Source organism: Fukomys damarensis, unplaced genomic scaffold (assembly GCF_012274545.1).
Source record: "Fukomys damarensis isolate Sample0158 unplaced genomic scaffold, DMR_v1.0_HiC HiC_scaffold_32, whole genome shotgun sequence".
Lineage (NCBI taxonomy): Eukaryota > Metazoa > Chordata > Mammalia > Rodentia > Bathyergidae > Fukomys > Fukomys damarensis.
Genome location: NW_022900944.1, coordinates 23,482,134 through 23,494,442, shown reverse-complemented (window position 1 = coordinate 23,494,442; position 12,309 = coordinate 23,482,134). Strand labels below are relative to the sequence as shown.

General features: G+C 39.6%; 1 long non-coding RNA gene and 1 pseudogene across 2 annotated transcripts in view; one reads left to right on the top strand and one right to left on the bottom strand.

Annotated features, from left to right (window-relative positions):
- The window catches only part of LOC117283919, a 20,264-nt gene extending 12,575 nt beyond the window's left edge, over window positions 1-7,689 (top strand). The window contains exon 3 of one of the 2 annotated variants that reach the window (XR_004514967.1): window positions 7,610-7,689. This is a non-coding gene — a long non-coding RNA (uncharacterized LOC117283919). Of the gene's footprint in view, window positions 1-963; window positions 996-7,609 lie in introns of those variants that run through there. The other variant, XR_004514968.1, reaches the window with a different exon arrangement.
- A 2,515-nt stretch (window positions 7,690-10,204) lies between these two features.
- On the bottom strand, window positions 10,205-11,688 carry LOC104857347 (annotated as a pseudogene).
- Between the last annotated feature and the right edge of the window lie 621 nt (window positions 11,689-12,309).

Genomic DNA, 12,309 nt, shown 5'->3' with positions numbered 1-12,309 from the left:
CAGCAACAGAACTTTGCTGTTGTCTGGATATTATTCTTTTCTTTGTTTTTTTTTTTAATGGAATGTGCTGAATGTCTATAATTTTGTTCAGATGACTGCAGAAACTGGAAAAGCTGTTGCTGCTATTGATGCATAACATACTATTATTAGTCTATATATATATCTATATCTATAGATATAGATATAGATATAGATATATGCACACACACACACACACACACACACACACACACATATATATAAATTGAATTTTGGGAAACTTTAACGGTGCTGCCAACTTTGGAAAAAGTCATCCCAATTTACTGTGTTGACTTGGTATTGTACAGAAATGGACAACCGTATTGGTCTAGAAAAGTTAATTTATTTTTATTTTTATTTTTTCCCCTGTGTACAGGGGTAACACATTGTACTAAATATGTAAGGTCATATCTACGTGGGTTTGATTACAGAAACTAATAAAGTATTCTCTAAATAATGAAAAAAGAATAAGATAAGACTATAAGAGTGAGAAGCAATTTAAATATGTTCGGGGACCATTTTCATCTCCAGAATTAAGGATTATTTTGATGTTACATCATTGCCTTTTCTCTTTTACTTTCCTTTTTAGTTTTATTTTAGGATTCCCTATTTTTAATGTTCATACAGAGATTTATTTAACTGAAATACAGAATAGTTTCTTTGGTGTGAAAAACTATAATAGTACACAGGATCCTAATGAGACAATAATGTGAAATTGGAAGTAAAGGGCTAAAGGTGTAAGGAAAGTGGGAAGGGTGGGGGAGAGGCAATAAGGAAGAGGAAAAAAATATGAGAAACTGAAAAAATGGAAATAAAGTGTTTGTAAATGGGGAGGGGAGGAGGGGGTGAAGGGAGGGCAGGGACAAGGGGAAAAATGAGAATCAAGACCTATTATGTAAATGTACAGAATCCCAATGATGAATGTACCTTTATTATTATACCTAGATTGTACCAGTAACCTCAATAAAAAGGAAAAAAAAAAAAAGAAAAAAAGAAAACAACCTCCAACCTAGACTGATGTATCCAGCAAAACTCTCTTTCAGAATTGATGGGGAAATAAAATACTTCCACGACAAAGAAAACTTGAGAAATTCATGAACACCAAACTGGCAATCCAAACACTTCTAAACAATATCCTGGAAAAATAAAATGAAGACCCCAACTCAACAGAGCAAATATACCAGGCAAGGAAAGAAATTAAAAGGAAAGAGGGAAAAATAAATAAATAAATAAATAAAAGAACCAACAACAGGAAAATAACATGACAATGAAAAGTCATTGCATAACAGTTATAACCATCAATGTTAATGGCCTCCATTCACCAATAGAAAAAACAAAACAAACAAACAAAAACCAAACAGGCTGGCAGAATGGATAAAGAAGCAAAATTCAGCAACATGCTGTATACAAGAAACCCACTTAGGGCTGGGGATATGGCTCAGTGGTTCTACCGCCTGTCTTGCAAGTGCAAGGGCCGGGGTTTGATCCCTGTTACCAACAACAACAACCAAAAGGAAACCCACTTACTCCTCAGAGAAATTCATAGATTGAGAGTAAAAGGATGGATAACAGTTCTCCATGTGACAGGAGCCCAGAAAAAAGCAGGGTAGCTATCTTATTTGCAGACAGAATAGATTTCAAACCAAAACTAATTAAGAGAGACAAAGAAGGGCACTGCATCCTTGTAAAGGGAACAATACAAGAGGAAGAAATGACAATCATATATATACTGAATACTAATGCCCCCAACTACTATGCCAAACAAATATTAATGGATATGAAAAATGAAATAGCACTAATACAATTGTAGTGGGGGACCTCAATACTCCTCCACTGACTCAGCTAGGCAGATCATCTAGACAAAAAAATCAATAATGAAATAACAGATCTGAACCAAGTCTTAGAACAAATGGACTTAGTAGATGTCTACAGAGTGTTCCACCCCACAAAATCAGAATATACATTCTTTTTAGCTGCACACAGGTCATTCTTCAAAATAGACCACATGTTAGCTGACAGAACATGCTTAAGTAAATGCAAAGGAATTGAAGTTATCTCCTATATATTATCAGACCATAGTGCAATTAAACTGGAGATCAACAGCCTAAAAAAACACAAGAACTTCACAAACACATGGAAATTAAATAATACCCTGCTAGGCAGGCATGGTGGCACGCGTCTATAATCCCAGAACTCGGGAGGCTGAGGCAGGAGGATTGCTGTGAGTTTGAGACCAGCCTGGACTACATAGTGAGTTCCAGGTCAGTTTCAACTACATAGTGAGACCCTGTCTCAAAAAACCAAAATAAATAAATAAATAAATAATACCCTGCTGAACGACTATTGGGTCACAGAGGAAATTAGACAGTTTCTACAATTAAACACTAATGCCAATAAAACATACAGGAATCTATGGGACACAGTGAAAGCAGTTCTATGAGGGAAATTCATAGCAGTAAATGCCCATACTAGGAAAACAGAGTGAGCTCAAATAAATAAATTAATGCTTAACCTTAAGCTCCTAGAAAAAGAAGAGCAAGACAAACCAAAAGCTGGTACAAGGGAGGAAATTATAAAGATCAGAGGAGAAATTAATGCAATGGAGACTAAGAGAATGATACAAAAAAAATGAATAATCGAAGAGTTGGTTTTTTGAAAGAATAAGTGAAATAGATAAAAAAGGAAAGAAAAGTCTCAAATTCATGCAAGTAGGAATGAAAAAGGTGAAATCACATCAGAACCACTGGAAATCCAAAGGATCATCAATATCTATTTCAAAAACCTATACTCTAATAAAATGGAAAAATACAAAAAAAAATGGACACATTCCTAGATATGTATGAACTTCCAAAGTTGAACAAAGAGGATATAAAAAGTCTAAACACCCCAATTACATTCAGTGAAATTGAAAGTGTAATTAAAACTTTACCAACAAAGAAAAGCCCAGGCTCTGATGGCTTCACTGCTGAATTCTACAAGACATTTAGAGAACTATTGCCACTACTCTTTAAACTCTTCAATGAAATTGAAAGAGAACCCAATACTTCCAAATTCATTCCTGGAAGCAAGTATTATTTTGATTCCAAAACCAAGGAAAGACCCAACCAAAAAACAGAACTACAGAGCCGGGGGGTTGGCTCAGTGGTTCTGCTGCTTTGCCTCTCAAGATCAAGGGCCTGAATTCAATCCCCAGTACCAAAAGCAAAAAACAAAAACAAAAAAGGGAACTACATGCCAATCTCCCTAATGAACATAGATGCAAAAAATCCTCAATAAGATGCTGGCAAACAGAATACAGAAGATTATCAAGATCATACACCCTGACCAAGTCAGATTTATTCTAGGGATGCAAGGATGCTTCAATATACATAAATCAATAAATGTAATACACTATATTAACAGAGTCAAGGAAAAAACTATATGATCATCTCAATAGATGCAGAAAAAGCATTTGACAAAATTCAACACCCGTTCATGATAAAAACCCTAAAGAAAATTGGAATAGATGATCTTTATCTCAAAAAGATAAAGGCTGTCTATGAAAAACCAACAGGCAATATTCATGCTAAATGGTCAAAAACTGAAAACTTTCATGCTAAAATCAGGAAAAAGACAAGGATGTCCACTATCACCACTCCTGTTAAATATAGTCCTAGAAACATTAGCCACAGCAATTAGATAAGAGAAAGAAATAAAAGGAATAAAGATAGGAAAGGAAGAAGTTAAACTGTCACTGTTTGCTGATGATATGCTACTCTACATAGAAGACCCAAAAAACTCTGCCAAAAGACTGTTAAACTTAATTAACAGATTCAGTAGAATAGCTAGATACAAAGTCAACACTCAAAAATCAATAGCCTTCTTGTACACAAATAGACTCACTGAGAGAGAAACTAGGAAAACAATTCCTTTCACAATAACATCAAAAAAATGAAATATCTAGGAATCAATCTAATGAAGGAGACAAAAGACCTCTACACTGAAAATTACAGCACTTTGAAAAAAAGACATAGAGAAGTTATAAGAAGATGTAAAGACATTCCTTGCTCCTGAGTAGGAAGAATCAACATAGTGAAAATGGCCATACTTCAAAAACTTCTATACTGATTCAATGCAGTCCCAACTGAAATCCCAACAGTATATTTCACAGAACTTGAGAAAACAATCAAAAAATTCATTTGGAACCAGAAGAGACCTAGAATAGCAAACACCATTCTAGACAACAGAGTCATGGCAGGGGATATCAAAATTCCCAACTTGAAACTATACTACAAAGCCACTGTGATAACAGCATGGTACTAGCAAAGAAACAGACCAGAGGATCAATGGAATAGATTAGAAGATGTGGAAACAACACTAGACATACTAGGCTACCTTATCCTTGACAAAGGGGCCAAACATCCTCACTGGAAATATAGCCTCTTTAATAAATGGTGGTGGAAAAACTGGCTTTTAACTTGCCAAAGATTAAAACTAGATCCCTATGTTTCACCATGCACTAAACTAAAATCCAAATGGATTAAAGATCTAAATATCAAAACATAAACAGTAAACTTACTGGAAAGTAAGTTAGGTAGAACTCTCAAAGACATTGGCATATGAGAAGACTTTATGAACAAATCCTCAGCAGCATGAGAACTTGCACAAAGAATCAACAACTGGGATCTCATTGTATTAAAAAGTTTTTGCAGTGCAAGGGAAATCACCAACAGAGCTAAGAGACAACCTACAATGTGGGGGAAAAAATTTTATCAGCTACTCCTCAGACAAAGGACTATTATCTAGAATATATAAAGAACTCAAAAAAATCAGACCCCCCCCAAATACAAAGACCCTATTCAAAATGGGCCTCTGAAATGAGCAGACATTTCTTGGACAAAGAAGTAAAAGCAACAATAAATATATGAAAAAATGTTCAACATCACTGGTCACTTCAGAGATACAGAAGAAAACAACACTAAGATTCCACCTCACCCCAAGAAAGAATGGCTACTATCAAGAAATCAATCAATAACAAATGCTGGCGGTGATGTGAGGAGAAAGGTTGTATCAGACTGGTACAACCTCTGTGGAAATCAATGTGGAGATACCTCAAATAACTAGTATTAGAGATTCCATTTGACCCAGCTATCCCTCTGCTGAGTATCTTTCCAAAAGATTTAAAAGAATCATACCACAGAGATATATTTGCACCCATGTTTATTGTATCACAGTTTGTAATAGCTAAAACTTGGGAACAACCCAAATGCCCATCAACTGGAGACTGGATAAAGAAGATGTGGCTTTTTTTACAACGTGAAGTACTACTCAGCCACAAAGAATGAGAAACTAGAAACATTTATAGCTAAATGGATGCACATTGAGGCTATACTCTTAAGTGAAATAAATAGGACACACTTGAGTAAATACCAAATAGTTTTCCTGGTATGAAAAACTAAAAGTATAAAAAAGGTTCAAATGGTATAATTGTGAGTTTAAAATAGGAAGAAAATGGCTAAAGGGGAAGTGGGAAGGGGAGGGAAAAGGAAATAAAGGAAAAGAAAAAATGTGAAAAAAAATGGAAACAAAGTCTTTGTAAATAGGGAAGGGTGAAGGGGTGAAAAAGGGCAGGGATATGGGGAAAAAACAAGAAGCAAGATATATCATGTAAAGGTGCAAAATCCCAGTGATAAATGTAACTGTATTGTTTGCTTTAAATGTACCAATAAACTTAATGGGGGAAAAAAGAACAAAGTTAAAGATTTACATTACTTGACTGTAAAACTTATTATAAAGCTTTAGTAATTGAGAGGGCAAGATAGCATGACATTTGGTGCCATGAAGACAGATCAATAGAATACAATATTCTAGAAACAGACTCCCATTTTTGACAACGGTGGAAAAGAAATAATTGAAAATGGTTTGCATCCAGAATGAAGAACTCTAAAAACTCAATCATAAGAAAGGGAAGAGGGGAGGGATGAGGGAGGAGAGAAGAAGAGAGAAGAGGTAAGAAGAAAGGAATGAAGGAAGGAAGGAAGGGGAGGAGAGGGGAGGGGAGAAAATAGAAGAAAGGAAAGAGGAAAGGAAGGGAGGAAGGAAAAGCTTCCAATTCCCAAGTCATGATCCCCTTTTGTTCTCTCTACACCATTTAGAGTCTTCACCACTCAACTAAAGGTTCTGGTTAAACATCAGTTAGATCATGCCTCCTTCTCACCGACTCCTCCAATGACCTCTCCTCTCACTCAGAGTAAGCTCCAATAACCCTTATGGTGGTTGTATTAGTCACTTTCCCATTGAAGGCACAAAATACACAACATCCACAATTTAAAAGAGAAGAGGTTTATTCTGGTTCACAGTTTCAGTGGATTCAGTCCATGGTCAACTAACTCCAAGGCAGAACAGCATGGTGGAGATAAGCTGCTCATGTCATGGAGGCCAGGAACAGCGAGAAAGGAAGACTTGAGAACAAGAATATATCTTTCCTGGTCACATCTCCAGTGACCCACCACCAAATACATGAGACTTTGGGGGAACATTTTAGATCTAAACCATAAAGATGGAATTTCCTCTCCATCACCCCCAGTCTCTTTTCTCTTCCAATCATTTCTCCACCTTGACCCCTTCAGTGCTCCTTTCTAGTCACACTCATCTCTGGGCTGTTTCTCCAATATGTTAAACTTACTCCTGCCCCTATTGCTCTGACAATTCCCTCTGCCTACACATGCTTCTCCCAGATAAACACACCACTGCAAGTCTTTAGAGTCATTCTCTTTCAAGGATATCTCCTTTCTGCTCTCTTCTCAGTCCTGAAAACTTAGCAAACAGAACCGGTTGGTTTTTAAACAAGCACAAACCACTGTTTGGGGTCTACCTGTTCATAGCCAAAAAAAAAAAGCTCAGCCCAATAGAGCCTATCACTCTAACAACCCCTGTGCTGAGATTCTCCCTTTGCCCCTTCAAATCGCCACCCTATCCAGCTTTGTGAAAGTGATCCTCTCTCCTTTGGCCCACTTCCCCCAAATCTTATCCCTGCTGCTGTATGCCCTGTACTGTAGTTGGGGTCTAGATTGTCCTCCATGAGCCCATGTGGCAAAGGGCTTGGTCATTAGAATGGTGCTATTGAGAGGTATGGAACTTCTAAGCAGAGGGGTCTAGTGAGGTTTTCAGGTGTGTCCTCAAAGGGAATGGGAAACCCCAGTTATTTCTTCTTTCTCCATTATGGCTTGTGTCTATATGTCCCCCCAAAGCCTCATGTGGTCATAGGTGGGGCTTTTCAGAGGTAGCTGGATCCAGAGTGTGTGATCTAGGATTAAGTGTGTGATGCTGGGGTCACGATGTGTAATTACTAAATTAGTCCACTGATTGGTTCGATATAGTTCTGAGTGTAGATCATAGGAAGACTGTGCACTTCTGATTTATGATTGAAGTTTAATGCTTGGGTGGATACAATTCTATTTTCTAAAACAAAACCCTGCAAAGATGTAGACAGGGAGCTGCATTCACAAGGAGCTACTGGAGGAAATGGCCCCAGAAAACTGGAGAGAGAGTAGGCAGGAAGAGATGCCTCTGGACTTTACGGAACTCACTCTGAGAGCCTTCCTGTTTCCAGGTGTCTAGATTCACAGAAGCGCATTTGTCCTGCTTCCCAGAAAAGAGATGCTGCTAGACAGCAGAGGTTCTCAACTTTAGCACTATGGACATTTGGGGACAGGTAAGTCTCTGTGGGGTCTGTCCTATGCATTGCAGGGCTTTTGATAGTGTTAAGGGTTGAAAGGTTTCTCCAAAAGAATTCATGTCTGTGTGGAACCTCTGAATCTTTCCAGATGTAATTAGTTCAGGATTTTGTGATGAAAGATTCTAAATTTACAGTTGGCTCTAAATCCAATAATCTATATTATTATTTTTAATAAAAATAAAATTAAAAGAATAACAACGCATTTGATAGCTGATGAGAAGAGTAGGGGACACATGAAGACACAGGGAAAGGAGGCCACTCAGACACAGAGGAAGGGATAGGGACATTGCAGCCATAAGCCAAGGAACAGCAAGGTTGACCCAAAGCCATCAGAAGCCAGGAAGAGTTGGGAAGAATTCTAATAAATCTTTGTTGCTTTTGTGGTCATTTGTTACAGCAAACTTGGAAACTAATGCAAGCAGCAACACCAGTGCTACCCACAAGATACCCATATCACCTTCCTGGTTTATGACAAACAAAAATGTCTCAGGTGTTGGCAAAGGTCCCCAACAGTTTGGGATCCCCACACACCCACTGCTCTAATGTGGCAGATAGGATGGGAAAAAAAACAGAGCAGAATGAGATGAAATTGGATTTCAATTCTAGCCCCACCTAGAATAGCTACGTGACCTTGGACAAGTTGCTTAATTTCTCCAAACCTCAGTCTTCCCCTAAGTAAAACAGGGTTCAAGGAGGTGCCTGTATCTCACAGAATCATCAAGCTGATGTAACAAGATGTGTAAAACATGCTTTGCATAGCATCGAGCACACAGCTAGCACTCAGTACACAGTAACTGAAACAATAATGGGTATAAATGTTTTTATTAAGTAATGAAAATATTACCTAATAAATATATTAAGAAATAACAATGGTGATTATCACTATTATGATTTAAAGCCTACAAGCCAAGTCAGTTTGTCACGTAATTGTGTACAATGAATGACATGCCAGACTGGGGCAGTGGCTCCTCCTAGGTGGAGAGGTGCTGGGGTGTCTGTCTGGTTGTCACACTTTCCAAATTGCTAATTTTTCTTACACCACTCCATTTGAGAGGCATAGCATAGTCATTTAAAATGTTTGTCCTCATTTTACAGAGGTGAAGACTAAAGAATAAAAACATTGTAAGTCTTATCCAAATTTTTACAGCCAGTGGTCAAGCCAGGACTGGAACTCTAGGCCATTACAATGAAATGCTCCTAACTCCCCAACTTCAATCCATCACCTTCCTCATATCTCCTAGACACCCAGAACTACTGCCCTAAAAGAACTTGACTTGAAGAATGACCTACAGCTTAGAGTGACTGTAAATTCAACATTGCTCTCTTCCAGGACATCTGCTCAGCACCTCCAGCCGCTTACTAGTTGTGTAACATGGAAGAAGTCACCTCACCAAGGCTCATTCCTCAAAATCAGATTGCTGCCCCCTTACAGGTATGTGTCCTTGTGTGCAATACAGAATCAGGAGACAATTCCATAAGAGCTCAGCACAGGGCTTGGAACCTAAAAATGACCCAGTCCTTTCACCAACTATAGAAATAATCCCTGAAAGTATAGCCTTAACCCAGTCCTTTCAACTAACTTCTTTCTCATCATTGGTCATGAGCCAAATCCCATCCTCCTCCTTCATCAAATTTCCCAGGAAGCTCTCTGGGCTCAGATGAGGAAAAACAGGAAGTGGAAAAAAGAAAACAGTCCCTTTCTTAGGGTATTCATTTTTATTTCAAAATGTATCTAAGAAAATATACACAGATCATAAGTGTGCAGCTTGACACACTTCAAAACCTAAACACATTTGTGTAACCAACAAATGACTGAAGAAATAGGACATCATTGGCTTCCACAATCTCCCAAAAAGTTCTTACACATCATCACTACCCCCAAGAGTAACTCTAAAACTAGGCATTAGTGTGGTCTGTTTTTCTGTATATGATAAATGGAAGCATGCAGCCCATACTCCTTTGTGTCTGGCTTCTTTCACTCAACAACATGTTGATGAGAGTCAACCATACTGATGTGGGTAATTATAGGCCATCCATTCTTGTGGCTGGACAATATTCCATTGTGATTACCCACTCCACTGTTGAGCATTTGGGGAGTTTCCAGTTTGGGGCTGTTGTAATAAGTGCTGCTATGCATATTCTAGTATATATTTTGGTGAACATAGGTATGCATTTCTGTTAAGTATACACTTAGAAGAATAGCTAGGTCATAGTGTGTTCAACTTTGGTAGATGCTGCCAAATTGGTTCCCAGAATGCTTCTACCACATGTTCAGTGGTATGGCATTCGGTGCCCTAATTCCCCAGGAGTCAATTATTTGTTTACATACACTCATGAAACCCAGATCTGTGCCAGACACAGATAAACAATTGGAATGCCACGGTGAAAGGCCCTAAACTACTGTTGGGCCCATGTGCCCTGAGCTCTATTCTTCACCTTTCTGTGTGTGTGTGTGTGTGGTGTTGCAGAGATGGAATGGAGTGGGACCAAGCACTATGGGCGAATTTCCCAGATACAAGCTTCAAGGACAAGATTCTTTCAAAAGCTTATTCTAGTTTTGTGAAGCTAGCATGAGGTGTGTACATTTGCCAGGGTAAATTATACTTTGGAATCAGCTCATGCAGCAGGTGCCTGGCACCTGCTCAATCTGTCTAGAAGATTTGCGGTGCACAAATGAGGGGCCTGATTTGTCCTACTCCTGCTTGCTCATCCACATCTGCTGGAAGGTGAACAGTGAAGCCAGGATGGAGCTGCTGATCCACAGTGAATACTTGCGGTTGGGAGAGGGGGGATGATCTTGATCTTCATAGTGCTGGCACCAGGGTTCCTTCTGCATTCCTGTCAGCGATGCTGGGCACATGGTGGTGCCACCAGACAGCACTGTTGGTGTACAGGTCCTTGGAGATGTCTACACCACACTTCATGATGGAGTCAAAGGTGCTTTCATGAATGCCGCGGGAATCCATACCAAGGAAAGAGGGCTGGAAGAGTGACTCTGGACCCTGGAAGCGCTTGTTGCTGATGGTGATCACCTGGCTATCGGGCAGCTTGTAGCTCTTCTCCAGAGAGGAGGAAGATGCAGCTGTGACCATCTCCTGCTCAAAGTCCAGGGCGACATAGCACAGCTTCTCCTTGATGTCACAATCTCCCGCTCAGCCATGGTGATGAAGCTGTCTGTAGCCACGCTCTGTCAGAATCTCCATGAGGTTGTCTGTTAGGTCCTGGCCAGCCAGGTCCAGAAGCAGGATGGTGTGGGAGAAGGTGACCCCATTGCCAGAGTCCATGACAGTGCCCGTGGTATGCCCAGAGGTGAAAAAGGACAGCACAGCCTGGATGGCCACGTACATGGCTGGGGTGTTAAAGGTCTCAAATATGATCTGAGTCATCTTCTCTCTGTTGGCCTTGGGGTTCAGGGGGGCCTTTGTAAGCAGCACTGGGTGCTCCTTGGGGGCCACATGCAGCTCACTGTAGAAGGTGTGGAACAGATCTTCTCCATGTCATCCAGTTGGTGACAATGCCGTGCTCAATAGGGTACTTCAGGGTCAGGATACCTCGCTTGCTCTGGGCCTCGTCGTTCACACAGGAGTCCCTCTGGCCCATGCCTACCATCACACCCTGATGCCAGGGCGGTCAACAATGGAGGGGAACACAGCCCAGCAGGTGTCATCGCCAGCAAAGCCAGCTTTACACATGCTGGAGCCATTGTCAATGACAAGGGAGGCAATTTCTTCTTCCTTGGTGATTGCAGCAGTAGGGTGGGGGAGTGGTGGAGAATGTGGAGTGCAGGCCGGTGGCAGTGACTGAGACCTGCAAAGTTACTATTTTCCCCTTTGGAATTATCAGCATCTTGTGGGAAGATATTTTGAGTCTATGTAAATAGCTTGTTTCTCATCCTGCTCTCACCCACCAGTTTTAGCATTAATTGGTGATTCTTGCCCAAATAAATTGTTACTATGACAGCTGCCAAGTGGTGATTTTTTCTAATTCCATCTTTCCCTTCACGTTTCTTAGTCCAGATTCTATTTTATTTATTTATATCACTGTGAACTGATGGACTCTTATTTTCTTCTTTGAGTCATGTTCCCTCGCTATTGTTATTTTGTTTGGTGCTCAATTTGTCCCGTTAGGACAATGGAAGCCCCATTTGAGCTGGTTCCAGTATCCTTCTGATGTGTCCCCATCATTTTTGTATGTGTACTTGCTTATTTCCTGGTAAACTGGAGGCTCATATGGATTTTTCATACCAAAATCAGGAATCAAGCATTTCTCCAACAGAGAATTTGTACCTCAACTTTTAAAAAGAAGGAAAGAGGAGATGGGAGAATACAAAAAAAAAATTGTAGTGTGTTTTCAATGATTACGTTTAATGAGCCAATCATATAAAATATGATTGTCTTTGCCTTAAGGCTACATTTGTGATTCTTCTTAAATGTGGGTCCAAATAACCTCTTTGCCTCCCCCACCACACTCCATAAAGGGCCCTGTATTACGGGTTGAACATCCTGAATCTGAAAATCTGAAATGCTCCAAAATCCAAAATTTTAGCGTGCCAGTATGATGCTATAGGTAGAAAA